General features: G+C 39.1%; 1 long non-coding RNA gene across 1 annotated transcript in view; it reads left to right on the top strand.

Moving 5' to 3' along the window:
* Positions 1-27433, top strand: part of LOC135315636 (uncharacterized) — an 82496-nt gene extending 55063 nt beyond the window's left edge. Inside the window, exons 2-4 of the long non-coding RNA XR_010375124.1 lie at positions 67-163; positions 18386-18556; positions 27351-27433. This is a non-coding gene — a long non-coding RNA (uncharacterized LOC135315636). The remainder of the gene's footprint in view (positions 1-66; positions 164-18385; positions 18557-27350) is intronic.
* Positions 27434-27691: the final 258 nt, after the last annotated feature.

The raw sequence follows: 27691 nt of genomic DNA, 5'->3' as shown, positions 1-27691 counted from the left end.
ATCACTTTGTAGGTTTCTAATTATTACTCCTAAGTCACTAAAATGGGATTCTTTCCTGTCTTGCAGAGTCAGCCTGTTTGGAGACGTCGCCCGTGATGAGTGATTTCCAGAAACACCAACTCAGTGAAGTCATGGAACAACAGTGAAGGTTAACTGTCCAAAGGTAATTAGAAATCTCTCTACTATTTTATTACCATGAAAGCCTCGTTCCTGCCAAGGATGGTCTTGTTAAGAAGATGCCAAGTCTCAAGGAGACAATTCAGCAATACAACAAGTCGTGCATTAGTAGACTCGTAAGAGGAATGTAACGGATCACAAAACCAACAATGCTTAATGCCCTTCTTGAAATAGAATTGGAAGGCGGTGATCCTTCGTTGCATGTAAAATATTAGATACACAATCTTGCCACGATGATTCAATAAATCTGAAGTTAAACCTCTTTTTAGATTTGAAGATCCCAAATTGACGTTTATACAAATATAGAAAAAAACTTACCTGAGGCAAAAATGTGGTAAAGTTTGCAAAGCCCCTGTGAGCCAGTAAAAAAACAAAAAGGCAGCTGAGTTACCAGGAGAAGTGAATACCACTCAGTATATCACCCCCAAAAAATTATTTCCTATGCACAGTGAAAACCTAGGAAGTTTGGGGTTTTTTTTATGCTTTTATTAAGAATTATAATTCATGTGGATTTGCAGAAGTGTTGATGCAGAACTCTGCCTGACATTTTGCTTAGTCAGTGAGACAAAGGATGAGAGCTGGCCTTGTTAGAACGCTGCAGGTGGTTGAATATACCGGGAAAGATACACTTCACTGGGAACTTTGAATTCAAGTTTTCCTGTGAATTGTCACAAATATGCTTCGAGTACCTTTGTGTGCTGATGCAGGTTTTCCAGCGTGTTTCAGGAAATGTGTTGCCATTTATTGCTTCAGCTGGGTATGAGGGGACTTATCACCGTTCTTTAATCTCTTTGTAGGCTTTAAAAAACCCTTTTAATATATTGCTTTGTGTTAAAAGTTGTCAGCACCGCTGGCAAGCACAAACGATGAACACGAAGGAGTTGTACTCTTCTGGATGTGATTCATTTTGGCACCGTGCTTGTTCCCATGGCTAAGCCCTGTGTGCAGTGCTGTTCTTGTCAGGTTCGTTATGTGTGTTTTCTCTTTCCAAGGTATTATGTCTTCACTGTGAAACATTCATCCAGACTCAGATTTGGCAAAGACAGCCTAAATCTAGCAGCATGCTGGTTTCCAGTAAAAAATAATTTGTTCCCTTGGAGGAAGGGAAGGGATTTGGATTTTAAAATGCTTCATTGTATTTTTTAAGACAAAACCTGCTTTACATTTCCGTATGTAACATTTCACAAGCGGTTGCCTAGAAGTGACCTTGAGGATCATTGAGTAAAGTATAACACGTTATGGGAAATTGCAAGTTCTGTTTTTAAATGTTAAATTCTTAGAGAGTAATAATAGCTTCAGAAGTTCGATGGTCTTAATGTGCCTGTTGACAATATGCTTTCCTTTCCAGCCAAGAGCAGTATATAATAAATTAAATTTTTAAGTATGTTTTCCCCTCTAGGAAATTAGCCTTGAAATTATAACATGGCTAAAGAAACTGGGGAAAGACACAGGTATTGTACATGATCTCCCAAGCTGGCTGTGAGAGACTTGAGAGGAAACAGAAATGGTTTCAATCTTTTCTAAGCTAGATTGTGTTTATACAGACAGAAATTCCTACATGGGATTAAACTGAAGGTTCATCTAGTTCACTCTTCTAACAGAGGCTACACAGGAAAATAAGAGACTCTCATACTAAACAGGGGTAGGGTTTAATTGCCTCTATATTTATTTTATATCTCATCCCAATTGCTAATAAAGCTTAGAGCTTATGATGGATATGACACAAATATGAAGAGGTATTAGTATTTAATACTGTGCTAACAGTCAGTCTCCAGCCAGATCTTCTCACAGTACATAGAGTGAACAACATATATAACATGTAAATATCAATGGAATTTTGTTGCTGGGGAAAAAAATATATAATCCTAAAAAAATTTGCATGATCAGCACTAACGCTTGAGGGAAGTGGTTTTATTTGCATTACAATATAAGCTATTAATTTATTGCTGGTTGCCTTTCAACTTCTGTAACACTTTAAGGTAAATGGATGTTTATCTGCACTGCAAAAGCAAAATCCTTCATGGCCAGCACAGATTTGTGGTGAAATGGGACCAGTTCTGTAGTGACTTTGGAGGCTATAGGGATGTGTTTTCCAGGAATGGCTACCCAGGGCTTCAGTATACCAGTCCACACTTCTCCTTTTCATCTTGGGTGTAATTTTTTTTTGCTTTACATAATACAGTTATTCGATGAAACGGTGCCTTTTAATGATAATAACGAATAGTTGGTTGTGGTTTTGTGGAAGTTTAAGGAACAAAAAATATGTCCTCAAAAATATTTATTTAACAGACTTTATATTTTGTTTACTCCAGCAAACTTTTGATCTAACACCAATGAAGAATACCGAGTACACAGTCCAGGAGTCTGAAATTCTGCTTATGCCCAGGTTAGTTCAGGAAGAGGTTGCAGCGGTGATGCCTTCCCAGTGTCATTCTCGTCATAAGCATTAGGACTTGGGAGCAGCTGTCTGTTTTTGTCCACAATATTTGCTGCTCTGAAGCTGCCAGCTTAGACGCCTGTTGCAGGGTGAATGCGTGTCACTATCTGTTAGGCCTGAGGTGAAAGCAGTTTCATAGAAAATAGGAAGCTGAATGTATTTTTATAATAGAATAATTTTGAAATGAAAGTTCTGTTTCCTGAACTATTATTTCATCTTCTGACAAATAAGGAATTGCATATTTCAGTAGTTCTTATTTCAGTCAAATCTGCATAAGTTATGGTACAGACTTCAGGCCAACAGGATTTGTGTTTTAACAGGTCAGAGTCATTATTATTACATGATTATATTAATCAGTGTGATGAGTTTCTGGGCTTTGTTATTCCAGTTAAATAGTCACTTCTAAAAGTGAAGGGTTTGAGTATGTGTTGCTCAGTTATTAGAAGCCATTGGGATGCATCTTTCAGCCAATATATTTCTAATGCAGTTATCGGTTTTAAAAAAATACAGTTGTGCGTTTTAATCTGTTATACTGCCAATATTGAAGGAAGTCTCCCTCATCTTTTTTGCTCAGTGAGATAACTTGGCTGATAACCTTTATACAGTTCAGGGACTTACTTCATTGCTTTCTAATAGAGTTTCTGGAGAGTATAGTTTTAGATTACAATGTCGAATGGCCATAGTGCCTCAGGGAAATATGTTCTCATTAATGGACTTGTTAATGATTATCACTGAAGAGACTCTAATAGTATCAGATGTAAATGTTGTCACAGACCTCTGTCTTTATCATGCAGTTATGGAGATGCATCATTAATTCACACAGACTCGGGGCTGTGCAAATTGATGCAGTATGATAATGCCTGAAGGAAATTAAAGGCTGTGCATTATCAATTTAATATTTCAGATTTCTATTTCCAATTAATACAGTCTAAGAGATAAGAGGAATTGAACCACAACAGCAGTATGGGTCATTACGGGTCATTCAAAAGAGATCAAATTTGGACTATGTCTCTTTCAGTTCCAGCTTCACTGTGCTCCTTTGCGTCCTCTTTGAGAGGGATGTGACAAATACAAACCTGTATCAGTGAAGTCTCTCAGCTGCAAAGTTAAAAACATATATGCTATACAAGCACAAAAAACCTCTGGCAATATGAAATAGTTTACAGACTCTAGAAAAGATTTTAAGCAATTTCCTTATCAGGAATTACTTACCTTTGTTCAAGTATAGCAGTATCTTATTCCTTGATCGTGACTCTAGGTTTATTCATAATGCATTGAGTGCAATATATCAGAACCTGTCTCAAATTTGTAGCTTTAGGTACTACATATTAATAGTATATTTGTTGATTATTTGCTCAAATGGTGTAAGAATTTGATTATGAATATTTGGGTTGGGTTTTTGGCGGGGATTTTTTTGGTAGGAAACACCCTGGATTATTTCTTTGTTGTAACCATCTGAAATATCAGTATTTTCAGAACAAAAGAGAAATGTAATTGGCTTTATATGCAAACATGAAGGCAAGCTTTTAGAAGTCATAGTGCACTTATAACTATGTTGTCACTTGTGTTGGAAACAGTAGAGTAAATACGTGGGTGCTAGGAGAGAATCAAAAAGTTGCTTTTCAATGACCTGTTTTGCTATTAGACTGTCCTATTGGGTGGGCCTCCCTAAATGAGGCGGGGGGGAGAGAGGGAAGTGAGAGACCAAATTTTATAAATGGTGGTGGTGTTAAGTTGTCCTAAAAGGAGGACAAAACATGAGTGGCTGAAAGTGTTCCTTGTGCTGAACTGTAGCTGGTTGGGAAGGCATGAATGAGAGAATTCAACTCCAAACTCACCAAGGGCAAATGTATGGGGTGTAAAAGAATTTGCCTTTGAAAAAGCAAATGGGATATCCCTAATGAAAAAAAAACCAAAGTTAACCAAGTATGGAGCTATTATTTTAGATCAGTGAAGAATCAACAAAACCCTGAACCAAGCACGTACATCAAACTAGGGAGTCATTTATCTCATGCAGGAGAAAAACCACAGGAGCATGTAGAATAATGAAAAGATGAAAAGCATGCTACTAGAACGCTATGTGGAATTGGGAGATACATAGCTTCTCTTGAGTCTACTCAATTATATTCCTATTTGGAAGAAAATGCTGTAAGAACATATTTTGTGTCTGTCTCTGAAGCATAAAGCAGCTACAGCATTAATCTGTTACAAACTGTGAAACCTTGAGAGAATATTAGTGAAAACTGTTTGAGGAATAGATGAAAGGAGTCAATGATGGTCCAAGTCAGGAGGGATGCTATCTCAATCTGTATGCCCCATGCTTTTACGGGTACAGACGAACGATTACGGCAAGTAAGGTCTTGCAGAGCTGTAAAAGGTGTAAAGATGGGTATTGACAATGGAAGTTTGCACCAGAGACTCTTCTTTTGTGCAGGGCAGCAGTAAGGGAAGTCACCTGTGAAATCAGATCTTGACACAGCTGTGGCACAAAATTAATGCTTGGTGCTATGCTACCAGCCATCAATGCTGAGCCACCGCTAGCTGTGTGTTTTCTCCTGGACGGAATCAGTCACGAGATGTGTAAGGTGCCACAGTTACGCTACACAGTGAGTGAGCAGAAGCTAAAACACAAACTTCTGAAGTAAAGCTTCAGCACTTTTAGCTGCACAAGAGGAAGAAATCCTGAAGAAAAGCTTTATTTCTTGTATTTCCTGCCCACGGTGAAGTACACTTGAGTCTCAAGTTGCTTTTCAGTTCTTGATAAATCTATGAAATGAAGTATTCTAATTACTTATCTCTAATGAAAACATCTGAGATTGGTCCGGTGGTGCTATAAAATGTCACTTTATTACATTTCTTCTACGAGGCAAGAGAGGAATCAGTGCTCCTTTTTCTGAAATCTTACCTATTCCTCTGGCGTTATTCTTGCTGCAATACACTGTGCTCTTTTCAGAATTCCCAAGACTGAGGAATAATGCTCGCTTGTTTCCTCTCAGTTGTTTGGACGTTGTCTTTTGTAGGGGGCTGCCAAGCCTTGCAGATTTTTGACGATGCAAAGAGTGTATTGTATGACCTGGAATGATTACCTGGTGCTGTGAAAATCTGGAGAAGTGAAGCATTAGCATTTTTTTGTTGCCATGTTAACTCTACTTTTCTCAAAGGTAGTTCTCTCTTTCTCTCTCATCCATCCTGGTATGATGCGGTTTTTATGTTGCAGTCTGTGCAAAGTATAAAATTTGCCACCTATTCATCTCAGCCTCTCGGTCACACTTCTCACCTGCTTTTAATTTTCCCTTAGGAAGTCATTTTCTATCCCCATTGCAAGGTTCTAATTTTAATAATCCCAGTCCATCCAGAGCTGTTTCCCCAAAGGAATATTGCACTGCACACACTACTTAGTGTGTTGATATTTCTTGTTAGTATGCAGCGTCAGGTTAGCACCTCTAGATAACCTTGATAAATTAAAAATTGCCTTATCAATATTCAATCAACCTAGCTCATTTATCCAAATGTCTGACTTCCTTGCTGTCAGAGCTGAGCTAAAAAGGCGCTACAAAAGTAAATGGAATAAAAATTCTATATTTTCCTTTTAAACAGAAATTAAATCAGTCTGCTGCTAATGTGTCGCCTTAAACACTGTGGTTTAGCAACAGTGAAATAATATACAGTGGCAGATATGATATCACAATATGTTAGTTTTCATTAGACTGTTATTTGTTGAATACTGTGACCATCTAATCAGCACTTTATTAGCAAAATTTGGGAAAGGTGGGTTTGGTCTGCCCAGTTCTTTGCAATACCATTGAGTCTTGCAATTCTTCTATGTCATTTTTTTGATTTATAAAATTTTGTCTCCCAGAGGGCTGGAGGGCAGGTGGGGTGAGCACCTCCTGAACTCATCATCTTTTAGCATACCAACAGCTCCATAATTTTCCAAATCAGATCTCCCTTTGTCTTGTGCTTCGTTGCCTTTGCAACTTAGAAATCCTCAAACATCCCGTTGTGTTTGCACAGCAATCGTTATACGGTAGTTTTCTGTAACCACTCAGTTAATCAACTGCTTTTAGTGCCTTGGACCAGTCTTTGTGTCTGTTCCCCATCACCTTGGTTTTGCGAATCACAGTGTAAGTTATTCATGGGAAATGACGGTTGTTTTTTAACATTAGAACAAAAATCTAACAGCACATCATGTGAAAGGTCAGGCTCGGAGAAATCACCAGGACAAGGTTTTCAAAAACCGTGGTGATTTTGGGTCCTGTACTGTGATGCCATAAATAGGTCTGATCGTCACTAGGCAGAGGGGCAGCAGCATTGTCACTTCTCTCTCTGCTTGAGAACCGCTTTCTTTGGTGTTCCGGGTGTTAGGCAGGGACTCTGAAGCTCCAGCATGTTCTGTGATATGTTCCTAAAAATGTTCATGTGCTCATTTCTCAATAGCTTTCTGTTGATGAAAACTGTCTGCATGGTCAGTCAACAGAAGGCAAAAAGAGGCCAATCTTTTATCACAATTCATAGACCTCATTAGTTTAGATGTAACATGAACCCTGAAGGCCCTAGCTCATAAAGTCAAAGTTTCCTGGGAGTTTATCACCTAGCTTCATTTTGTACTGTAACAGCTGTCCTGGAAACAGAGGACTTCAGCAATTCCCTGATTCACTTCTGCTTTCAGTGACCTCTAATTTTGTGGCGAAAATTAATTCCTTATGAAGCTCCAAAATTACTGGGGTTTGTGTTTTCTGTTGTTCCTGTTGCCAGCTCAGAAATGCACTTTGCTGGGCACTCCTTTTTCTACTAAAGTTATTCTACATAGGTTTTTGCATTAAGATAGTAAAAATTATTTCAGCCCTACCAAATTAAAAAACATAAGGTCAAGCAATTTCCCTTTGAATTAATTTAAGCAAAACATTTAAACAAAATTTTGTGCATTTAAAACATTACATTTAAACATAAAATATTACTTTATAAGGAAAAATAAAAAATACCTAAAAATTACATAAATGTGTAATATGTTTGTTTTACAGGGAATTTTATTCTCTAAGTCTTGCATCCCTGTGAAAAATGAATAATTTTCACCATTCTAACAGCTTGATAAACTGATTAAAATATTCAAGAACATTTTGTATCCCTAGACTGCTTCCACAACACTCTCCTTATCCAAACTTGACATAGCCTTATAACAGAAGCCCAATAAAACTACGAGGACAGAATCAATGAAAAGTAATTTTAGAAAGTCCCTCCCAAGATTTGAAAGTTTTCCTGGAAAATATGCAAAAGGATCAACATTTTATTCTTGAAAACATCCTAGTAATTTAAAAAGGTGCACCTAGTAAATTAACTTCTGAATTTTGCAGCTGCCCAAGCATAGGAATATTTGAAAATTTTAAGGCTATTTTCTTAACTTCATTCTTACATTAGAACTTGCAAATTGGAGTTTGGTAACTCCTCAGAGAGTCTTTATAACCCCCCAGTTTGAGTTTGATTAATGCTCTAGGCCGCTCGTTGATTCTTCAGCTGTTCTCGCCTTCCCCCACGCCCACCTCAAGGGCAGTTATTTTAAAATTAAATAAGTGTAAGAGGGGTTTAATAAAATCCTGTCGAGTGTCAAAGGTTTGTTTCACTTTAAAAGCTCAGTACAATTGTTGCTGATTTTAAAGGAACCAAAGAAAATGCTTCAGACAGTGTGTATGCACGGTGGAGAAAAACACAAGGGAGGGGAGGGGGAGTGCAGGCAAAGAACTGCTGTTCGAAATTTTTTATCTCAGCAAGTTGTTGCACTTTTATATTAGATAAATATTTGTGTGTGTTTCCTAGTGGGATAAACAGTGCATTTTTAAGAAGTGAGCAATTGCAAAGCATACGCAATATCGAAGATGCCATTTGATATCAAAATCTTGCTCTACTAGTTTCGCTGTAATCTAGGTAGAAATGTAACACAGGAATGACCTTATTGTACGGTTTTGCGTCAGTAACTACTTTGTAGTTTGGTCCAACCACACATTTACCCTGGATTAAAGCTGCCAATTTGAATTCTATAACACAAGGGCCTGCTTTATTACTGAAGCAGTGCAGAGAAGCAGCGCTGTCCTGCTGCTGGTATTACTGCTCACCAAACAGCTTTCCAGAAGCAGGAAGAATAAATGTGCCCATTTCAGAGTTGATTATCTGTGCTTAGGATGTGTGGTCCTTCTTTAAATCACTAGCCCTACAAAGTAGGTTTTGTACGGTTAATCTGTACCTCCTCAGTATATCAGGCTGCTCTGGTATATAGCTCCTGCAGGGTAGGCAGGCGCCCTTGGGGATGCGTGGCTGGAAGGCGCTCGATGTCCTCTGCTTGGTAACTCATTTCCTTCCACTCCAAGAACCATTTTTTTTTCCTGTGGGGTCTGGAATTATGGACTAGGATGGAGTAAATGAAAGTACCTGAAATGAACAGCAGGCGAGGAGGGGCTGCATTCTGGGACACTGGCCAGAGGATGGAAGTCAAAGACTGTTCTAAAGGTACAAAATACTTCTGTGTTTGAATAACAGCAAAGAGGAAAGAAAACACAATTACCGGTAACAGAAGCTTGATATATCCAGGCTGGAACACGATTCAGTGGGTAGGAAACTTTGGTAACCACAGTAACAGTAGGCGGTTTCACCCTTCAAGTTATTCATCCTTGCAGCAGGAATTTAATAGAACAGTGGTGGAATTTGTGCTTGTCCCTTGGAAAAGATAACACAGACCTTGAGGTTGATAATGTGGAGGAGAAAGCTCTTTCTGAGTTTGCATTTTAATAGAAAACCTGAAGTTTCCACACAGCTTACTGTCTTGTGTGTAACTGGTCGAAAGTCTGTCCAAGGACGAACTAAGAGAAGAACCTCTTTGTTTTCATTTTGCAGTTTCATGTTAGCTTAGTTCTGTGTGATGGAGATTTTCATGATACTGTACTGGAAGCTGTACTTACTTGGCTACCTGTGTGCTATGTATTTCCTTTTAAACAACGTTTAAATTTCATAGTAATTCACATTTTGAAGTTAACCTTAAAATCTGCAGTTACTAACTGCTCTTGCTGCTTAAAGAGTATTAGCAACAGATCCGAGTAAATCTCTGCCTGTGTTGCAGGCAATATAAAATTTCGGAGTACAGGTTTTGTCTCTAATAATGGAATGAAGGGATCAGATCTTTTAACGTGAAAGTGGAGGTGGAAAACCAGTATGCTTAGTGTCTTTTGTAAGATCATGTGTGCTGTAAAGTTAACATAAACATTCAAATACAGAGCATCCGTAGCCGTGTTGGAGGGGGTGAACACAGTGGCTGGACAGACTTTTTTCCAAAACAGTTTCATAGGAAGTCTACACTAGTGCGTACGTCTGTGGGAGATGATGGTGGCAGATGCATGTCAGCCTAACCTCAGACAAGGAAAAACAAGCCAGGGTTTGATAGGAAGATGAATCACGTTATTTTGTTGATTTCTTTAAGTGTCCCACTAAATTCAACAGAGAGCAATTTGGCCCAGATGTTAGCCCCAAACCATTTACTTTTAACTGTGCTTTCCATGAGATACTGCTGATCAAAGAAATGAACTCACACAATAGGTGCAAATTAAGCTTTTTCTTAATCTCTGATTGTTAATGACTTAGTTCTATATTGACTGCTGTACGCCTTTGCAGGACCGCACAGAGCAATATTTACTGCTGTTGGAGAAGGAGGTTTCAATTTCTCCAATAGCTGGCTGGCTTGGCAGGGCCGTGTTGAGATGTGTGTTCCGTGGTGGACTTACACAGGATTTTCAGAATCTCTTTTAAGCCTTCAAAGATGCTGAGCAAATTGTAAGTTGGGAATGTTCTTGGTTTATTGTGAGACTCAAATATGTTCATGCTAGAGAAATAATTTGAGTGTTTGGATATTATTAGCAGTACAGACTCAGAAAAAAAAAGTATTTAAGAATTTACAATCTCCTGCTGCAATTAGTGCATATTTTTTAAAAATAATTCTTAAAATAGTCTTTTATTCTCTATAAATTTTCTTCCATGAAGTAGAGCTCCTTCAATATAAGTGATGATAATGGTGCCCTATTTTTCATCTTAACCTATTACAGGTCTAATATGTGAATCATCACATATTCTATGTATAATTGCCATTTCTGTCCTATACTTCATGTTTAGATGAAATAAATTGCTCTTGTTTTTTCTCTTTGATCTGACCTAATTGGAGAAGCAGAGGAAGAGCAAAATCATTTACTTCATTTTAACAACTGGTAAAAATTCTTGGCTTTATTTCAGCTCGGGTAAAACAAAAAGATGTCAGTGTAGCTTCTGAAGAAAAGAAAATGGCTTGAACTGAAAAGGTATTAATTTCTACTGTATTTTCAGCTTCCTCTGTCATTTATGGAAGCTGATAATTCTTAGAATTAATGTCTGAAAAGGGAATTACTAACACAAGGATAATAAGTGCCTTGTATCCCCTCTCATGGACAAATATACACTCACCGCCAGGTAGGTATATACGTGCCCCTTACCTTGACAGGCACGTTAGGTATGTAAGTGACGTCCTGGCTCACTTATGTTTGTAAGTCGCCAAACGTTTGGTCATCTTCGTGCTTTGTGAAGGGTCTTTGGCTTTTTGACTTGTGAGAAGCAAAACACTTAACAGCCAACCATTTTGGTGGGTGGCCACATCTGCAAATGATATTAATTAATGAAGTTTCCTTGCCTTCTGCAAGGAAAGCCTAGTTTACAGTTGCATTAAGATTCTAACCCTCACTGAAAAAAGTACTATCTAGTGGCATAATTGGCACAGACTTCCTTCTCTAGGGAATATTAAAAAAGAAACCACAAGATAATGCTTTTTAATTTTTTTCTAGTGTAACTAAATTCACACCTAAATGGATGCATTTCTGCTGAAAGGTATGCAAGTAAGGACACTCTATACACTGGGCTTCGCTCCTGAAACTTAATTAGACCACAGGATTAGCTTGACTGTCAGGCTTGAGCATGAGAAGGCCTACAGATGAATATGAAGTCAAGCACGACTTTGGAATAAACTAAGAAAAGAGTTTTGTTCTAACACCTCCTCGTAAGTTTTCTTTTACAATCACAAAGATATTCAGTCATGAAAAAAAAATTTCTGTCTAATGATCTGAAGTGCAGTCCCAGGCACACATGGGAAGACACTAAGACTGCTGGGGAATGACCCGGTCACCTCCAGAGCGGGACAGCAGCAGTCCTCCTGCCTTTTCCATCCTCTCAGATCTCACGCTGCGTCTCCTCTTGCAAAGCACCCCGCTCCCCCGCAGCAGAAGCCCGCCCAGCAGGAGCGTATTGCTTTGCGGGTTCAGCCGGGGGGTCTCAGCAGACCTGCCGGCTGGGCTGGGTGCTGGTGTGCTGAGGTTGGAGAGCCCCAGTGTGTATCTTGGGTCCCCTGAGCTCCCTGGGGCATCCTCTAGTCTGCCTCTGAGTGTAGAGTGCAGGTAAACCCTCAACAATTTAAACTTTTTAAAATACTCATAGGTAAGTAATTAAGTAATGCTTTTTAGCCAATTAAAATGCTTAGGCCTTCGCTAAGCAGCTGATGGCAGCCAACCAGTGCTGGCAAAGATTACTGGTGACTTTTATTTTAAAATGGGAAATCTAATAAGCGAGACTTTTTGCTAGGACGAGAAAAACATTTCTTTGCCCTAATGTTGTATTGTACATATTTTTCCACTTTAATGATAAGGGTAGCCAAAAAGCATGGAAAAAAATCTATAATTAGCTCCAGCTCTGTAAGTATAAATCCATATGCTAGTTAGCCTTCAGAAAAAGAGCCATTTGTGTTAAATTCATTAAGGCTTTCCTATTAAAAACCGAGCACCCATGAATTAGTTTGACAGAGAAAACCTGCTGGAGCGTTTGCTTGGATTTGGCTTGGTATGCTCCCAGCCTCTGCCTTCACTGCAAGCGTTGCTGCCAGTTATTTCACCCAGCCTGGCCACAGCCACAGCCTTGGAGCCCAGAGTGGTGTGATGGACAGATCTTGAATTATGCTAACTTCAGCTGTGGCTTGTGCTTGAAGTCCCACTGCGTTATTACTTTGATTCTCAGCGGAGTTTGAATATTATGCCATGGGCCCTATTAGGCTGGCTCGTTCAGACTTGAAGCATTTCTTAAAATTGCTGGAGGTATCGGTGATTCGATGGGAGTTCATTTATAAAAAACACACAGGTGTATAGCTTTTGCCAATGCTGCAGTGAAAGAAGGCTGAATAAAGATATGAGTAAGTCACTCCCATGTAAGCAGCTCGCCAGAAATGTTCACAAAGTTGACAACAAATTCAGCTTGTGAGGCCAAAACGTTTTCATTGTGAGGTGTCTGGGTAATCTCGAAACAAGCTGCTGGTTTGGTTTGGGGTTTTTTTCCTGTTTACATTACAAAAATCTCCCCAAAAATCCACAAGTGTTTTTTCCTCTCAAGGCACAGACACTGAAAGGAGAGGTGTGGGTGATGAAGGAGGATGCTAAAATAGGAACAGAATTTATAACAGCCCCTGTTCTGTTGAAGCGAGTTCTCTGTATTATCATGAATTTCTAACCCCCTTCAGAAGCTGCAATACTGAACCAAATTTGTTGTTAGCTTTGTTGTGAATTGGTTTAGACCATGACTTAAATTATTTGATTAACAGAGTTACCTGCATGTTGAGTCCTCCACAGTTCAGGTAGGGAACTGTCTACTACATTTATCCATCTTCAGGAGATATGCCATTCTTCTGCCTTTTTTTTCTTTAAAAAAGGTAAGTGTGCAAAGGATTTAAAAAAAAAAAAGTTGTAATACTGAAGAACTACTTAAAATTGTGTTTTAGCAGTAGTTTCCCTCAGCTTCTTGACTGATACTCCGTGCATCTTTCACATGGTTAGTTTTTCTTAGCATAGGCTGGTAAACATTATTCTGCACTCTTTCCTCTAAAATTTAAATACATTGACTGAGAGCTTGTGATTACCCCCCTGTTTATTATCACCCAGGCTCAGCTTGATTGAGTCACAAGAGATGGGGAGGGAAGGTTAGAAAAGAAGAAATACACAAAAAAAAGAGATGATGGTATTGCCATAAATACCTTAAAAACGCTTGTTGGAACACATAGAAATGAATGATGTTACAAAGAATATTGTGCTTCCCAACCCATGGATACTGCAATTAAGCTCCTACTTTGTTTCCAAATCTATTTATAGTTCCTAGATTATGTGAAGCCCTTATGAAACTGTTTAGTACCCATGGTTACCAAACACTTCTCATAAACTAACACGCTTCTAGTGCTGTGATATATCAGCAGTTTTTTGTCTTTTCCTAGCAGTAGTTTTCTGGTAGAAGTCCTCACAGGTATAGATAATAAAATCCAAAAATATCCTCTGGGTTTGCAGTAAGCTGTGTGTAACGTTACTTGTTCCTGCACGGCTTTGCTGTCAGCACGGTATTGTGGCGCTTTGGAAACACAGCCTTGGCCTGCATTGTATTCCAGCGAAAGCTGTCAGTCTTCAGGACATACCGTTTCTAAATAGAGGAGAAAGAGCTGAAAAGCTTTCGTGCCTAAATCTAAAATGGAAACTGCACCTAAGCCACACAAAACTCCCTTTTTGTTGTCCTTTTCTATTGAAAATGTAAGCAGACAGCAGCAACTGTTGCAGCTGTAATAACTGTAGCGTTAGAGGTCCTGTGATATTTTCTTATCATGGTAGGATTCACACTTTTTTTAATGTTTTGTTCTTTTTATCTGATGATTCAGGAAATGTGTGAAATTGAGGCAGTGATGCTGTGTCTTATGGATTCTCTGTGATATAGAGATAGGAGTATTCACCAAAGACTTTTACAGCTATGAACGATTCCCTGTGAAGGGAAGAAAACTGACATAATTGGCATAATACAGGGAAATTAATGCTATTATTTCTTGATCCTGTTGTTTTTTCTCCTTTTCAATGCATTAAGCCATTCTTTGTTTTTCCTTTTGTCCCTCTCCTCTTTTGACAACTCTGATAAGTGTATCTCTCACACACACACAAAAACTGTGTGATGCCAATGGGAGTTATAACAGGGAAAAAAAATGACGTTTACAAACCCGGTTAGTTTTATCTACTCCTTTCCTTTTCTCCTCTAACAATCCCTTCATACGTGCTATGTATATATCTAATTAAATCAAGTAGCAAAAGCCAACGTGGCGCCTATTCGTACGAGTAATTCGCAGGTACAGTCTGATTGCCATCAGAAGCGGGTAATGTTTCGGCACTAATGGACCATTACAACGAGCGGGCATTATAGCCTCAGCACTTCTTTTGTGTAATAATGTTGTCCTGTGCGTTTTCTGCTTTTCTTGCTGACAACAGCCTGAAGTAAAATCTCAGCTCAACCAGGTAATCCGCCTCATCCAAACTGCTCGCTGAGGAAAAACAGCTGGGTAAGGAAGTATTTGGAGTAACGTTAATATTTCAGAAGTGTGTTTAAATCATCTAGGACTTGTATTGTTTCCCACTCTGATCATACTACTTGTTTTTAAACAAAAGCTTAGAGGAATCCATTCAATTCACAGGAGAGCTACAAAAGTGTAATGCTTCCATTAACTCCTGCGAACTGTTTGTTATATTATTGTAATTCATCTCCCCCTTCATGTATGTGTATTATATGGTAAACACAACAGTTAGAAACATATCTAGAAAGCTTATTGCTCAAAACAGATTTCTGGAAGGGGGGGAAGGTAAATAGTGCATGCGGAGCTTTATTTGTGGAACATAGATTCTTGTTTCATTTTATTATTGTCTCCTAAGCAGCACACAGGGACTGGTATGTGCAGTGTTGTTATTTATCAATGGATAAAAAAGAACTTTCTGCTCACTTCTCTCGGTGTTTATGCTGTCATCAGGGACTGAGGTGAGCAGAGAGGGGTTCGTGGCCTGACAGGAGGCGGTGGCTGCTTCTGCCCCTGGCTCGGCCGCTTTCCCAGCCCGCCACATGCTGAGCCTCACCAGCAGCAGCTTCTCCTCCTCCTCGCAGCGCGGGGCTGGGGCCGTGCGAGGTATTCTGCAAGGGCTTGTGCAGAGAGGCTTCCCGTCAGGAACGACTAAACAAACACCCACTATGTGTGTACAGGGTTGTTTAGGAAAGGAGAGACTATGTGACCATGTGCTGCTAAACCACATTATACCTGGGGAAAAAAAGAGAATTTTCCCTTCTCTTTTTAGCCTGGCTATAACGCTTAACAAACTTGGCATAGCTGGAGCGTGGAGAGTCTATCTGTAGGAGGAACGGATCGGGTGTCTCAAGGCAAAAGGTGCCCCCAAATGCCTATGTGATTGCACTGCGCTCCTCACCCAGCCATGGAGGAGCTCTAATGTGGGAAACGTGCCACTGTTGGGTGAATTAGCACCCGCTAAGCCTGTCAAAGAGGCTGTGGCGAGGGGTGCCCTGTGCTGGCTGGGGCAGGAAGGATTTCTGCTTCCCCAGGTGCAACTGCACGATGCCTTCAGCCCATGTCAGTGCAGCTGGGTGCCCAAATCACTGCTGACCCTGCCCCTGAGCCAGCCCAGCCTGCTTAATGCAGTCTGTTTAGGAAACTGCTCTTCGCTGCCTCTTGTTGAAAGGCTTGTTTCTTCACGAACTCCAGATTATCCCAAACTGGAACGTGTTTGTGCAAATGCTTAGGTTATGTACATCCAGGACCATGCTAAGGTGACAGTATTTGTGGTCTGAGCCCCTGTTGACAGCCTGATCTCGGCATCTGTTGTGTGAGATAATTGGTGTGTCTTGGCTTTGTGTCTAGCGTTAGGCTGAGCAGAAAGATGAACACACTGTGCAGATTAAGGTTAAGCCAAGAACAACATTTCCACAAATGTCGCTGGAAGTAAGTTTGTCCACAGCATGATCTTGCAAATGTGATGTGTTTCCCCATGAATCATTTACTCTTTCTTCCAGATACTCATAAGTTTTGTGTGGTTTTGTTTCTTTGTGATTTATGTGAACAAATATCTGTCATCACGTTGTTCACGGTCTCTGGACACTGTTATTATTTAACATCACTGTCATCTGGGCCACATGAGATCACTCCCATTATAGATTTAGATGACTGAACTTTTTTAACATATAATATTTGATCTGTCTATCTAAAACGTGGTGAATTCTAACTACGAGTGTGAATAAAGCTCTAGTTAAAATATCACGGAGCAGCAGAAGAAAAGCAGGAAAAACAGGTATTAGAGAAAACATAATCGATTGGAAGAAGAGTGAACGATGCCCACTTCAACTATAAGATTTTTGGATTGATAGTGATTTGTGGTTTAAAATCCATGTGCAAGCAAAAAAACTAGTTAGTGTTATTAAAAACCTATCTGTCGACTTTGTTTAAGGCATGCTATGAGAAACAACAGACGCATCTCTGTTTATGTACAAAAGTGATCACAGAGAACTTTTTTTTATGACTGTAAGTTTTAATTTTAAGGGTCTTATTAATATGTCACTTGCTGTTTTGTGAAGTGTTGCTGTCCATGTCCAGATACTCACGAAGGCCAGTCCACTTTCAAAATAAAGAATAACTGAGAGGATTTACCAAAATTTTGAAAGTGAACATATTGGAGTCTCAGTTAACGTCCTCCTTTTGCCCTGTCACAAGCAGTGACATAATGGGCATCGATATCTGTGACTTGAACTGAACATTTTAGCTTCAGATTTCAGCATTTTACAAAAGGAAGAATACCTGCCTTGTTGTGATCCTCACAATTTTTAGTCATTCTTGAGACACTTGTGCTCAGATGCAACCTCTGCGGTGGTCCCTGAGGTTTTGTGAATTACTTGCAAACCTGTCTAAAGCTCTTGAATATTATTTTTTTTTTCTGTAGTGATTTTTTCTCCCTCCCTCCTTCTCTCCCCCCTTCCCCAATCCTCCAAAGGTAAGATCATTTTAAAGTCAAGTTTTCCCCAGTACATGTTGGGGAGGACGAGCCCTAAAACACTAGTTTAAACCCCCTCTCCACAAAGCCCAGATACAGCAAAGATGACTCTGCATCAGGCTAAGTGTATTGTACTTTTTGGCAAAATGCTGTTTCTCCCTCCTCCTTTTTTCTCACTGTTTGCTGTTCACTTATTTTATTTCTTTTCAATATTTTTTTAAAGTCTGAATGCTCCTTGCTTCACTTTTTCCCCCATATTTGTCCTCCTGAGTGGGATTTGATCCTAGTAGAGCTGGGGTTCAAGGTGATCTTTTAGAAGCAGAATTTGACTGGGTTACACATTAACTACAGTAAGTACATTCATCTCTTATTGAATATTCCCATATTTAAAGTGAAAATCTTAATTTCACCTTAGAAGATGCTACTAACACTTCTGTAACATCATTGTTTAATAAAAAAGAAGAAAAAGATCTAGAAACTTGCTTTTTAATTATATCAATCTAAGCAGTTTCATACTGTAAATCATACTGCATAATACTATAATTTCACACTACAGATGTCTAAATCACAGATTATAAATGTAGCCTGTAGCTGCATGGCTGCGCGCAGTGATCACATTTTTCTAGGTTTTTTTCTCTGATAATTTAAGTCGTCTTTTAGGGCGTCTCATATCGGTGCTACAGACTGTCTTGGCGATGGTTTGGTAAAAGGCACTCTTCTGTCCGGTTTGAAACAATGTGGTGCCACAGTTCAGTGGTCAAAAGCAGAGCTGTGCAAGCGGGCTGTGCTAACAGAGGGTCTGTATCCTGGTCTGTGGGCGATGATAATGGCTTGATCCGCTGCCCTTGCAGGGTTCACTTAGTTGTTTTCTTTCTGCCTTTTGCAGGACTTGTGGTTAAAGGATTACGTATGCTGTTCTGCTGGAAATGTTAGTGTGTTGATCAAGTCAACAGTCTTGCAGCCTCTATGTGTAGCACAGCATGATCTTGGATATCATCAGCAAAGAATGTGAGCTCCTCCCAGAAAAGAATTTGCCTTCCAGCCATGAAAATGCAAGGTTGGTGGTGGAAGAGGGGAACTATGAAAAATCACCAAGAACGCAGGTGCATTACAATAAAATCTGAGCAAACAGACGGGATTTTATTTCAGTTCTGATTCTGATGGCACTGCTTATTTCTCTTCATCTGGCAGAATGTACTCAGGACACATCTTTTCAGTTCTGTTACTAATTTTTAACCGCTTTTAATTAAGGTTAGATTGGATCATCACTGGTGTAAATAAATCTTTAAGCTCGCTGTCCAGTGAACACAGTGAAGATGCCAAAACTTCTATGGGCTAGAATTAATACTGTGGGGAGTTGTGCAAATTAATGGTAATGGATTAGGACTAAGAATAATTAAACAGTAATGAATTTTCCTATTTCATTATGTGTGTATTTTATGAAATCACTAGGTGGAATTAAGCTTTGAAATCTGGAGGAAGTTTGCTTTTTACTTCAATGGCATTATATTCTACAGCTTTTGTAATCAAAAGGAAAAACAAAGAACACAAACCTGTTCTTATTTTTTATCACAACTGTCCCTCAGAAACTGCTGTGTAGCATGATATTCCTGCACATATCTCTTGGAAGGATGGTGGATGTATCTGCAGATGCAGGTGCACTGCAGGTTTGTGCATCGGTTTTCAGTGCTCTCTGCAAATAGTGGTTTCATTTTCTTTTTCTCTGGGGTCTGGGCATGTCATTTATTAGACAATCATGATCCTTATCTCCTCCTGGCAGAAGACATCATATTTCTATCACTCATGTAAGACTCTAACTAACAACCTCCAGCATTCTCCTGAGACCATGTCCTCCGTTTACAGTTTTTAAATGAGCTGACTTGAATGCCTTTTAAAATCTATTGCTGCGTTGTCAGCAGGTTAATTCTGCCTGTCTCATTGTAGTCCATGCCACTGCAGTCATTTATTTGAAACAGTTGAGGTCATTCTGCTATTTACGCAAAGCTTCTGAAGAAATCATGTTGCAGTATAAGCAGGGTTTCAGAAGCATTTAATCCTTCCTTTTGCAGTAGTTTCATCTATCTTTTTAATTTTATAATTCACATAATCACTTTTGCAGGAGGTTAGTTGCTCTTCTAACAGAGTATTTTATTGCACTGTCTTGTCATCGTAAGTCTTCATGCTGTCAGATGCTAATCCTGCTGTCCTGAAAGATTCCCACCATATGAGATATTAACTGCATGTTTTATGGTTGTTATCTTTATGTTAACTATACTATATGTATCGTTAAAGATCTGGGCAGGTGTTTGTCTGGTGTCTCTTGAGCCTGCAGGGAGAAATATGCCAAAGGGGAAAGTATTTCAGTGAGAATGGGTACAGATTTCTCCTTAAATCAAGTTTTGAGTAATTTGTCATTAGCTGTCTCAGCACGTGCAAAACCTTTTCGTACCAGGAAGTCCCCCTAACGAAGGCTTCCTCACTTTGTTGCAGCCTCAACGCTTGGTCAACACTGGCTGTGTCTTCTATGTTACGCTGCCAAAACGTTTGATAGCGGAAAGGATTTTATGTCAATGTTTTATATATTTTTGGCAAATAGCATTCTTTAAGCGGTATCACCTTGCTATTACAGGAGGCAGGTGTTTCCCCCGTTACTCTCCATGCGAGGTAATACCGGTTGCACTCAGAATTACCTGGGATAGAAGCACAGAGTGATGCTGGGGGAGGGTTTGCCTATCAGACATAGGGTGCACACCTGGCCAGTGGTGGTTTCATAGCTCCAGTCTCAGAAGACTGAGCAGTGGGTCTCCTGAACCGAGAGAGATCATTACAGCAACTTTTATAAAACCGGTCTTTTTGGATCCTAGAATTCAGTTGTTAGGTTTTGTCCTTCTAATTTCCTGACGAGTGACGATGAAGGTTGCAAAACTTATGTTTGTCCCTTAGTCAAGAGACGCCCTCCTACATACATACAATTATATTGGGAAATTTTGTAAATAATCAAATTTCAACCTACTGTGTTGTTTTTTGTGGTTGTGTGGGTTTTTTTTTAATTTGGCATGCCACATGCTTTTACAAATGGCAGGGCTGTTTCTTAAGCAGAGACTGAAAGGAATTTAATCTCACTTTAAGTAGCAGCTCCACACAATTTAAAAGTCAATAGCAGTTCCTCATATTCCTCTCCCCAGCCAGGGTTTAATCAGTATTTCATTCTAAAACGAAACTGAAAATAAATCTGATATATGATTTGGGATACAGTTTATAGGAGTGTATGTATGCGTGCACATGCGTGTGTGTATGTGTGTGTACATATATTTCATATGTATAAAATAATGCTTGGTAGAATGGTCATCTTTTGTTTGTTTGGAAAAAAATTTTTTCCTTTTACACAAAATCATTTTCTTCCGTACTCATGTTTTGGTTCTCGGAATTTTACTACCATAAACACTTCACACAGGTTTTCACACAGGGCTTTTACTCTTACACTCAACATCTGGTGTCACACAGGATTGGATCCTTTTTCCTCTTATTTTGTTCTACAGAACAATTCTAAACCTCTGATTTTGTACCACGGTGATCGATTCCAAAGGAAGAGAGTAATGTTGCAAATACAGAGTTACAACTTCACGCCTGGCTTAGCAGCAGAAGAAACTGGATTCAGGGGGTCTGTGTGTTTTCATACATATACAAATATCTAACATTGAACAAACAAAGAAAAAGTGGAGGAGAGGACTGTCCAAGTTCATTTCTTTTCCTGTAAATGTCCTCTCTTCTTTTTGCAGCTTGTGCAGTGAGAAGGCTCCACGTTAATTATAGTGAGCTATAATATAGTTTCTAACTAATCTGAAAGGCATAAAACATCCCAGACACACAGGCTGCCTGCAGGAAGCCAAGCAAGTGTCAGACTGAGGTTCCTTTTTAAGAGTTAGGGAGTTTATATGCTGCTGTAGGAGCCCACTGTGCAATTACTTCACTTTCATAGTCACAGATTGCCACGGAAATCCTTCTATCTGATAGTATTTGATGAAGCATTTAACATTTTGAACCACAGTGGACTTGATAGAGTTCAGAATGAATCTTGAATATTTTACTTGGATGAAAAGCATCTGAGAATTTTTTTGTCTCAATACACGACGTTTTTTTAGTTTAAGAGAATCTCAGTCACTTTAAAACTATAGTATTGAAAATTCTGTGTGCTGCTGGAGATGCTATAGAATAATTTTTATAAAACACCAAAAAACTTCCCTTGGTTGCTTTGGCTGTTCTTATCTCATCATGAAGTATGTATTAGCTCTTTGAGGTAGCTGAGCAGTCCCATTGTCCTGGGCACTGAAAAGCATAAAATTACTGGCAATCACTTTGCCATTGTGTTCAGAGATTAAAGGACAGGACCTAACAAATGAGGCAGACCTTGAGTCAGAAGATGAGGAAGCATCAGAAAATGTGGCTAAACAGTATGTCTAGCACAGATTAGCTGTGAAAGAATTCTCGGCCGGTCATCCCTTTGCCAATCTGTTTGCCAAGGTAAGGTCTTGATTTATCTTTCAGGCAGTATTGATTTTTACTTTTAATCTTGAATTATATTTTTTTATTCTGTTTTAATTAAGATTTGCTATGGTCTTGTATGCTTCCAGGAATGTGTAAAGAGTATATTGTGCCTTAGCAAACTCTACTTGGACGCCTACTTCTGCGGTGGTTTTCTTCACTCCCGTCCTGAACACCTGAATGACCCGATCCTGGCAGCACATATTTTTATCAATTTATCATTTTTCTAATGTAAAAAGCAGCATACAAGGATTTATGTGAAGATCTTTGAGATGACTCAACTCTTGGCTTGCATCTCTGCAGCAGAAGGCTGTGGTTTCCATTTCCACCTCGTGTACTAGGCTCATACCCAGTGCTTGGCACTGTATTTCAGTGACAGGGGGTGTTTCATTGTGGAAGATGTCATCCTGAAGATGACATGATGCACTCAGCTCTATTGTTTCTCCATCTGGAAATGAAAACTCCAAGGAATACTTCAGAAAGAGCAGGAGTGTAGCTTAGGGCTCCGCCAAACGTTCCTAAAACCATTGCCGCGGCAATGCGTGCGTGAGATGTTCAGTACATGACAACCGTGTTTCTGCCTGAAGAGTTTTTGCAGCATCACTGTCTACATCGTTTTCATCAGCGCGCACTGCATCTGTTGTGCCATTTGTAAAACACTCAGATCTCTATTAGCAGAGCAGAAAATTTTCTTTGTGCAAGCGACAGCGACTGCAACAGGTCAGCTTTGCTGCTGCCTCCTCTTCCTACCTCTGGAGAGGCGTATTCTTCCTGTTGCTGCAGCTACAGGGTGAAAGGCAGTTGTACCAGTCAGTGTGTGGCACCGCTGGAGCACTTAAATGCATCTGCCGAGGGAAATGCTCTAGCCGGTTCCTTATTTTTCAGTGATATGGAGACAGAAATTCTTTAATTATGGTGCATGATGGAGGCAGTCACAAGGGGCAAGTATTGACAGTTTATAAATGTCTTTAGTAAAGGAGCTGGATGTATCTAGGGAAAATAGAAGATTTTTAGTTCATTAGGATATCCTGCTTGTAATCTGCCCTGAAAAAATAATTCTTGATCTTCCTGAAGTCTACATAGCGGTTGTCATCTCTGTCTGTCTGTCTGTCTATCTTGTTACCCCAGCTTTTCTGTACTTCTCTGTAAGCTTATTAGAGCTTTCTGCTCCTGTTTCTTTCCTCCTCTCTTAAGAAGAAATAAAGAAATAAGAAATCTTTCAAGTCCTTCCTCCCTGTTTGCTCTTTTGCCTTTGGCTTGAGAAACATGAAAAATGCTTGATCCTACCTATGAAAACCGTGATAGCCAAGGACCAGACTTCAGCCTTGTGTTTTCAAGCTCTTCAACAGGGAACATGCTGGTGAATCTGCTCAGATCTAGTCATAGCCTGTTAATGAGCTCCTTCTCACCCAGTGAGCTGATAGTACGTTTCAGATGGGTTTGGGCTTAGCTGCGCACAAAGAAAATGCTTCTGTTCTTTCTGTTCTCTGTAGGCTGGGCCATTGATATTGTACTGTACAATATTTACTGCAGTAGGTTTTCATGCACTGAGGTCAGAATCTACTCTGCTTACTCCTGAAATTATTATGTGATCATTCCAAGAAAATCTTTGGCCAATGGCTTTCTATCTATCTACTTTGCTGAGCCTAAATGCTATTAGGAGACCTTTTTGCAAACTTTGCCCCTAAATGGCTGTAGGACCTACAAACCCATCAAGTTTGCACTTTCTTGCAAGTTGAGAAAGAGCAAACCCATTTATGATTTGATTGGTTTGGGGGTTTTGTTGATGTTTTTGTTTGTTTGTTTAAGTTTCCTTTAGAAGCCTGCTTAGGAACTCTAGAAAAACAAAGCTGTAATTATGGGTCAAGTCTTGCATCAGGCACCAACATGACGTGATTGGACAATATTCAGAGTGCAATTTGGATGCTGATGGTGTTAAAAAAAAAAAAAAGAAAAAGAAAAAAAATAAACCCAAACAACCAAAACCAAAGAAAACACCCAGAGAAACAAACAAAAAAACCAAGTCACCAAAGGATTCTTCCTCTCAGTTTAAGTAATTTAAGGTAGCGTGGCTTCTCTTCAAAAGTGATTTAAGCACTTGGTATATAAGGTCGTCTTTAAGTCCAAATCTCTTTTCTAACACACAGCTGAGCACATTGCCTAAAAGCAATTGGGCCCAGTATCATTTTTCCATTGGTGCTTCCTGAGGCTGCTTTTATCCTGTAAGTATTCTTACTAGACTGTTTCTCCTTTTAATTTCTATCTAATAGATAGCAATGAACACCTGTCTGTGAACGCGCCCAGGTTTTATGTGAACAGTTCTAAAGTTTGCACCAGTGGGTTCCTATAAACTAGTCTGTCTTATAAGATTTTTTTAAATATCTTGGCCTTCAGTGGCCATGGAAATAATTAGCAAGCAACTGTTTTTGTAGTGGTATGACAAATTCTTCCACTTACCCCTTGAGGTATATGGGCACAGACAGTGGAGAAAATAATAAGAGGAAAATTAGATGTCAGGAAGCTCTCAAATTAAAACACTGGTTGTCACCTGGTGTGACGAGTACCTAGAGTTTAACCCCAAAGTATGTCGTTTTCTGTTACATGTATCCATGTATACTTTAAAAACCAGTGTTTTCTCTATTTCTGACTATTTAGTGTTATAAGGTCAGAATTATTACAGGCAGCAGAAATTATTAATAAACGGACAGTTAGCCTTATTCCAGCGTGTTTAGAAATGTAGAATAACCAGAAATTATACTGGGACAAGCTTGAGTTTAAATAGCTTAAACAGCTTTGCTAGCAAGCAGAACCCCAGGTCTGTTCTGGGTTTATGATCCCATTGGACTGAGGCATTGGAGAATGCTCTCTGACCCTTCCTGCAACTACAGTTTTGCTGCTCCTGCAAATTAAATATGACCATTGCTCCTGTTCAGAAATAGAGTTAGAGATCACATTAGCATGAAATGAAAATAGTTTTGAGTGCAAGTGTCAGGCTGCTGGATACTGTCATGGATTTGTATTCTCAGCAAAGTATGGCATACTTCAAGTAGCTACCTATATAAAACCACACAGGTTTAATGCTTTCCTGGGACTTCTCTCAACGCACAGCTGACCAGTGTGCCAAACATCTTCAGTTACTCTCTAGGTTTCATTAAAACTTAATTAAAAATTATTTTCTTGGTAAATTAGATATTAGGCAAAGTTACAGGCAGTAGTGACACCTCACTGTACTACAAATATTCAGCGAATGGGTTGGTTCGGCTTGCTGGGCCCTGGTACCTTTTCATATTACAGTGAGTGATGCCGGTGACCAGGACTGGGGCGGCACGCTGTGAAGTACCAGCCTTGCTGATATCAGTAGAAAACTTGTCTGCTCCTCCCTTCACCACAAATCTTAAAAATGCACTTTAAAGGTGTATCGGGATGAGCTATTATCCCTGGGCAGGGGATATACCAGGATCATACCAAGAATGCCATCATGTTCTAAACCCCTAGTATTCACAGCCTCTTGGAAGTCACTTTGAAGAGCTGAATCTTTACCCGTGTGTGAGCTCAGAAATAACTCCTGATGGAAGTTTGTGGAAAATAATTCTGAAAAGTATTGACAAGTGAGAAAAAATATGTTGTTTACTATCATGAAGAACATCTTGCATCGTTGCAGGTAGTATAAATGTTCGAGTAATACCATTTTTGTCCTTGCAATTCTCATGACACAAAACTTCATAACCCTAAATTAAATTTGTCTTACTGTCCACAGAAAGCAGAGAGCAGGCGTCTTCAAGAGAGTCTCGTGTGTGAGCGACGTTGCATTCAAAACATGCTGCCGTTAGGGATTTTAAGTAGTTTTCTTCTTTAAGAAAAATATGGCAGTTAGATGCTCTGCCAAAAATTTAGTGGGTTGTAATACAAAGATCTCTACAGAGATCTGGAAAGATGCCCCTTTGGAACGTGAGTTTTATCAGCAGGGATCAGAAGGAAAGATCAAAACAAATTTGAAGTTTTAATAAACAAACAAGTTTCCATCTTCATTGCTTATGTTACTGCTTCCCCTCTGTTACGTTTTGCAGGTATTACGAGATTGCAGGTAGCAGATGGGATTCTTGTTCTTCATTAGACTTTAATATCACTTCATATATATTTCAAATTTATAACAGGTCTCATGAATTCAAATGAGATGTTACCGTCCGCAGATACAACCGCGATAGCAGTTATACAGCTTTTAGAAAATGGCCAACCCCAGGTGTTGACTCATGAATATTTATACACATCAGTCATCATGGAAGCAAAATACAATTTGGACCTGATCCTATTCCCAATAAAATGGATAAAAAACACCTAGTACTAGAAATGATTCTTTAAAAGACCTCTGAGAAAAAAATAATTCTTCCCCACCCTCATGTGTTTCCACAAAGAATGGAATGGGCGGGAGAGATCAGAAAATGAAAACACGACACGGTATATTTTTTTTATTATTGAAAGGGTACATATTTTTCCTAAATTTGGAATATATTCTTATTTTAAAACATTTAAATAAACTCTTTTTTACACAGAAAATTTAAGTTCTGTCACAATGTTTAAACTTAAGCAAATATTTTTCATGCTAAATTGCATGAATTTAAATATTTTTAATGATGCCTGTTTAAGTAAAAGCATACATATTTTCTTTTATCTTTTAGTCAGTAAAGATTTTATTTTAGTTTTATGTAACTGGAATGCAGCCAAGTAGATTTTTCTCACTTGAAAAAAAAAAACTTACTCAAACCTGGAAAGTTTCAATTCCAACATACAAATTTTTGGAATGTTCTAGGAAAAAAAATAGTCTGTAATTGAAATGGGATAAAAATAGATACCTCCAAAAGTATGAGCTGTAGGCCAGATTGTGATTTTATTTACACCCTTGTAGAAATTAAGGTGTTTCCGTAAAGGAACATTGTTAGGGGTCGTCTCGTGGCACTGACATCGGTCTCATGCACATGGTTGTCTGACAGAGCAGAGGTGAGATGTAGGAATTCTTATCACTTGAGAAGGCCGGGTGGTTTGGCAGATGAGGAAAATAGGACCAAAGCCAGACTTTATATGGAATTTGTGTTTTGACTCTTTCCTCATTTCTACATTTTCCTGCTTTAAACAAAACTCCACGAACCAAGGAGGCGGTAAAAAGGGCAGGAGAAAATGCTTGTGGCAATAATAATGCATGAAACTACATGCAAAAAGTACCCCATTTGTTTTTATCAATTTAGAATGTAAATAAAAGCTTGTGAAACATGATTAATTGTTCAGAAAGACCCAAATCTGTCCTTTTGTCCTAGTGACCACGGATGGTGAGAGAAGTCATGCAGAACTGGTGGCTATGTTCTACTCCTTTTCCCAGCAGTCCATCATTTTCCTGCATTGGCAGGTAAGGTATTAAAGTATTGAAGACCTAATGATCAGCTCAGTCTGGGAAGGCGTCTCTCTCTCTCTTCAGAGCTAAAGAACTGAACTGAGTTACAAAAGATTATATACAAGTGCAGTAGCCAGAAAAATCAGAAAGGAGTAACAACTTCTCTGTTTACTTCAAAGCGACAGTTCTCTAGCTACGGAGAAGAAAAAAGTTGATTTCATGAGGTGGTATTGCTATTACTTAAAGGACCAGAGCTACGCTCGAAGA

This window comes from Phalacrocorax carbo, chromosome 13 (genome assembly GCF_963921805.1).
Source record: "Phalacrocorax carbo chromosome 13, bPhaCar2.1, whole genome shotgun sequence".
NCBI classification, from domain to species: Eukaryota; Metazoa; Chordata; class Aves; order Suliformes; family Phalacrocoracidae; genus Phalacrocorax; species Phalacrocorax carbo.
Note: the sequence above shows the minus strand (reverse complement) of the source record. Positions and strands in the feature narration are given on the sequence as shown.